This window comes from Vombatus ursinus, unplaced genomic scaffold (genome assembly GCF_900497805.2).
Source record: "Vombatus ursinus unplaced genomic scaffold, bare-nosed wombat genome assembly UNPS02009173.1, whole genome shotgun sequence".
Taxonomy (NCBI): Eukaryota; Metazoa; Chordata; class Mammalia; order Diprotodontia; family Vombatidae; genus Vombatus; species Vombatus ursinus.
Window position 1 is genome coordinate 3993089 of NW_020948951.1, and position 6000 is coordinate 3999088.

Sequence of the window (6000 nt, forward strand, 5' to 3'; positions counted from 1 at the left end):
AGAGCAAACATAACATCTTGGGTGTCAGTGAACTTAAATGAACAGAAATGGGTGAATTTAATTCAGGTGATCATTACATAGACTAGCATAGGCAAAAATCCCTTAGGAAAAAAAACGGAGATAGAGAAATCTGGGAAGATAGTGGAGTGGGTCAGAAAACTTCAAGCTCACCAAATTTCCTCCAGAAACAAAAGACAGAACATCATCTCAAAGTCAATATAGAACAGCAGAAATAAACAAAAGTCAGGGTAAAGCAGTTATCCTCCTAAGACAATTTGAGAAAACCTCAGGACATCAGCATACTTGTGCTGACCAGATACAGTCCTAGGCTGAAGCTCTGGGGGAGAAGAAGCTAGCACATGCCTGGTGAGTGCAATAGCAGAAGGAAGGGACCCTGCTGGCTGTGGGCACTTGCAAGAGAGCAGAATCTCTGGTTTCAGTTCCAGGGCAGAGAGGGCAACTGAAGTTTGCAGCCGCTGGAGGGATAATAATAGGGAGCAAGAGTGATGAGGTCTAGAGGTCAGGGGTCCTGGAATCCCAAAATCACAACATGCAGGTCCTGCCCGAAAGAATTTGACCCAAGCCTTCTTTCAGCCAAAAACAAAGCTTATTGGAGATTCACCATATTACCCAGACTCTTAAGGAATCTGAGTGTCTGTGAACTATTGGCTAGATTGTAAAAATTTGAGCATATTAATGGAGACAAGATGGACCTCATATACAGAAAACCTGTGGGAGGGATCTAGAAGTGGCCAAGTAGTCTATGAGGTAATAGAATTCCAGGGAAATGGAGCTTAGATGGGACCAAGGGTGGGAAGTGGCTGGGGCCAAGGGGAGGCAAGACAATGGAGGGCTAGGCTAGGTTGAGGATAACAGAATTGGGGGATTGGGTGTAGCCAAAATTAAAGGCCAATTGATGGAATTATGGCCTCAGGGGAATGCCAGAGATCTCTTTGATCAAGTGGGAGAATTCAAGGACAGTCCAAGGGTTTTCTAGGGCCCATAGACAAATGGGGCCCAAATTGGGACAAAGATCTCACTTTGGGCCCATACTCCATCATTCCCCCCTCAAAAAATGGGGCCCAAATTCTTTTGGGGTAAAGGGTGATGGTCTCGGCTTCTGAAACTGCTTCCTGCTGACAAGGGGCGTAGAGCTGTCCCTGCCTCACTGGGTCCCATTTCATTTAAGGGGGCAGACTTCAGAGTATGGCTGACCCATGGCCGGGTCCAGTGGGCTAGAGACCTTAGACTCAGTTGGAGGTTGATATATATATCATCCGGAAGTTGATGGTTCCAACTGTAGAGGGCAAGAATGTTACAAAAGGAGTATAGAGAAGAGAGCATTCTCAAGAGCATTTGTGTGACAGTGTGGCTGGGGACCCTAGCTGTGGCTTAGGGGTGGAGAGGAGGGCCCAAGGTTGGGCCCTGGGACAGAGCTCAGAAAATAACAATAGGAAGGACCTGAGGCCTGGGGTATCATTTCCCACACCTTGAGAATAGAACCTAATTATAATAATAAGCTGTTAAGAACAAAATAAAAATAAAAATTAGTATGCAAAGGAGACAGAACTCAACCATAGATAGCTACTATGGGGATAGAGAAGATCCAGGTTCATATTCAGAGGAAAATAGTGGAGCTAAAAAAAAACTACTCCTTTTTTAATAAGAGACGCCAAATGGTCACAAGCCCCAAAAGAGTCTTTGGAAGAACTTTAAAAGGACTTTAAAAATAAAATAAGAGCGATCTAGCAAAAATTAGGGGAAAAAATAAGAGCAATCCAAGAAATCAAGAAAATTATGAAAAGAAATGGAAAAAGAGAATCAAAAACTTAAGGAAGAAAACTTATTGAAAACTAGAATTGGACAAGGGGAAACTAATGAAGTTATAAGACACCAAGAAATAACAAAATAAAATCAAAAGAATGAAAAAATAGAAGAGAATGTAAAACATATCAGAAAAAAAAAAAACTGTTCTAGAGAACAGATCAAGGAGAGACAATATAAGCATTATTGGGCTACCCAAAAGTTACATTCAAGAAAAGAATTGATACAATATTACAAGAAAGTATTAAGGAAAATTGCCCTGAAGTTTTAGGACAAGAAGCCAAAGCAGAAACAGGAAAAAAAAATCTACTGATCACCACCTGAAAGAGGTCCTAGGAAGAAAACTTGCAGGAATATTATAGCCAAGTTTCAAAGCTCCTGGGTTAAGGAGAAAATATTGCAAGCAACAAGAAAAAAAAACAATTTAAATATTATGGGGCTACAATCAGGATCACACAGACCTGGCAGCTTCTGTATTGAAGGACTATAGGTCTTGGAACACTATATTTTGTACAGTAAAAGAACTGGGGCTGTAACCAAGGGCAACATACCCAGCAAAGTTAAGTAGCATCCTGAAAGAAAAAAAATGGATATTTAACAAATTGAAAGACTTTCAGGTATTTGTGACAAAGAGAGCAGAACTTAATAGAAAATTCAACATGTAAGATCCAGGAGAAATATAAGGTAAACATTAAAGACCAATTGCAAGGGATTCAATAAAGTCAAACTGTTTACTACTTATATGTGACAATGTTATCAGCACTCTTATGACTGTCATCATTATTTGGGTAGTTTGAAAGAAAAGCTTGGGCTGAGCTGTATATGGTGGGGTGATTCTAAAAAATAAAACTGGGTAGGGAGGGATAAAAAGGAGCAATTATTTCATATAAATGTGGCATGAAAGGAAGAACTTATACAGAACAAACAAGTAGGGGTAGAGGATGGGTAGTGCTGGAACCTTACTCTCATCACAAAAGGGTTAAAGATGGAACAACATGTACATGTACAAGGGTATAAAAGTCTTCTTAATTTAGAAAGAAATGAGGGTGAAGGGATAGGATAAGGGAGGGCCTTTTAGAAGGATATCTATAGATTAAGAATTAGGAGGGGGAGGGGATAAGGGAGAAACTTTTGGAAAGGTGGGTAGATTAAGGTGAAGGGGAGGGAGATAAGGGAGGGATCTTTGAGGGATAGGAGGTCAAGGTAGTGGGTAGAAGTAAATTAGATGAGTGAGGAGGGATAGGGTAAATAGGGTGAGAAGGATAGTGAGGAAACATAGGATGGAGGAAAATATACAGTAAGTAATTTTAACTTTAAATGTGAATGGGATGAATTTACCCATAAAATGGAAATGGATAGCAGAATGGACTAAAAATCTGAATTCAACAATATGTTGCTTTCAGGAAATGCAATAAAAATGAGAGATACACACAAGAGTTAAAAGAAAGGGCTGAAGTAGAATTTATTATGTTAAAAAAGCAGGGGCTGGGACAGCTAGGTGGTGCAGTGCATGGAGCTCTGGCCTTGGAGTCAGAAGGACCTGAGTTCAAATCTGGCCTCAGACACAAAACACTCACTAGCTGTGTGACCCTGGTCAAGTCACTTAACCCCATTGCCTCAGCAAAAAAAAAAAAAAAGAAAGCAGGGACTAATATGAACCAATATCTCACACCATTTACCAAGATAAGGTCAAAATGGACACATGACATAGACATAAAGAGAGATCTTACAAGAAAATTAGAACATGGAACATATTACTTATCAGGTTCATGGATAGATGAACAATTTATGAATAAAAAAGAGATAGAGAGCAAAGTTAGGTATAAAATGGATAATTTCAATTACATGAAATTAAAAAAGTTTTGTACAAATAAAACAAATATAGCCAAGATCAGAAGGAAAGCAGAAAATTGGAGGAAATTTTTTTATAGGCAGTTTATCAGATAAAGGTCTCATCTCTAAATATATATATAAAGAACTTTGTCAAATCTATAAGAATACCAGTTGTTCCCCAATTGATAAATGTTCAGTATGAACAGGCAGTTTTCCAATGAAGAAATTAAAACAGTTTATAGTCATATAAAATGCTCTAAATCATTATTGATTACAGAAATGCAGATTAAAACAATCCTGAGATATAATTTTACACCTACCAGATTGGCTAAAATGATAGAAAGGAAAAGCAACAAATCTTGGAGAGAATGTGGAAGAAATGGGACACTATTTCATCATTGGTGGAATTGTGAAATGATCCAACCATTTTGGAGAGTACTATGGAATTATGCCCAAAGAGTTATTAAACTACCTATACCCTTTGACCCAACAATACCACTACTTGGTCTATTTCCAAAGATGATTAGGGAAAAAGGAAAAGAATCCATATTTCTAAAATGTTTATAGCAGCTCTCTTTGTCGTGGCAAAATTTCCTTTATGGAAATTGTAGGGATGCCAATCAATTGGGGAATGGCTGAACAAGTTGTGGTATATGATTGTGATGGAATACTACTGTGCCATAGGAAATGATGAACTCAATAATTTTAGAAAAACTTGGAAGGACTTGCATGAAATAATGAAGAGTGAAATGAGCAGAACCAAGAGAACATTGTATACAGGAATAGCAATATTCTTTAAAGAATGACTTTGAGCAAATAATTTATTTTGTCTATTATAAATACCCAAAATAACTATAAAAGACATGAGAAAAAAGACATTATCTGCATCTGGAGAAAAACTGATAAATAGAAGTATGTATAGAATAATTTTCCATATGTATATATAGACATGTATATGTATGTATATATACACACGTACATACATACACACACCCATATGTGTGTGTGTGTGTGTGTGTGTGTGTGTGTCTAATAGCCATCTCTAGGGTGGGAGGGGTGGGAAAGAAGAAAAAAAGAAAAAAAATTTGCATGATAATTTTGGTGTATATTTGAAAGAAAAAGCAAGTTGTGCGTAGTAGATTTGCAGTTTCATGTACAATCATCTTTTTAAAATTGTATTATGTTATGGAAATGATTTTTTTATTCCATAAATTAAAAAATATATTAAAAAACAGGAATAACAATCATGATCTAATCATGGTCAAAGCTGGGTAGCTTTGAAAACAATATGTAATAATTATTACATAAGGGTTTTTTAAGTAAACCATTTGAAATGGAAATTTGTTTTATATTGAATCCTCTCTTATGTCCTGCTGTGTACATGGAAATGTTCTTTTTTTCTTGTTTTGTATTTAAGTTTAAAATGAGTTAAAAAAATACATAGCAAAAAAAAATAAGAAAAAGAAAAAATGGAGTAGCCCTCAGTTAATAAAAGGGTGAAAAAAGCAGTACAGGAGTATAAATTTTTGAATCCAAGACAAACCATTCAACATCACAGTAATACAAGTCTATGCTCCAACTACTGATGCTGAAGAGGCCAAAGTTGATCAGTTCTATATTTTGAAGCCAAAGGTGGTTGAGCTCTATACAGTCAGTTAAAACAAGACCTAGAACTGACTGTACCTCAGATCATGAGCTTCTTTTCCATCAGACAGTACAGGCATGACCTAAATAACATCCTTTACAAATATGAAATGGAAGTGATGAATAGTTTAAGAGATTGGATCTGGTAGGTAGAGTGCCTGAAGAACTATGGACAGAGGTGCACAATGTTGTACAGGAGGCAGCAACAAAAAACATTCCAAAGAAAAAGAAAAGCAAGAAAGCAAAACAGCTGTCTGATGAAGCTTTACAAATAGCTGAGGAAAAAAGGAAAGTGGAAGGGGCAGCTAGGTGGCACAGTGGATAGAGAACCGGCCCCGGAATCAGGAGGATCTGAGTTTAAATCCGGACTCAGACACATAACACTTACTACTTGTGTGACTGTGGGCAAGTCACTTTAAAAAAAAAAAGAAAGAAAAAAAGAGAGAAAAAAAGGAAAGTGAAAGATAAAGGAGAAAGGGCAAGATACACCCAACTGAATGCAGAATTCCAGAGAATAGCAAGGAGAGACAAGAAGGTTTTCTTAAATGAACAATGCAAAGAAATAGAAGACGACAATAGAATGGGAAAAACAGTGATCTCCTCAAGAAAATTAGAGATATCAAGGTAAAATTTCATGTAAAAATGGGCATGATAGAAGACAAAAATGGTAGAGACTTAACAGAAGGAGAAGAGATTAAC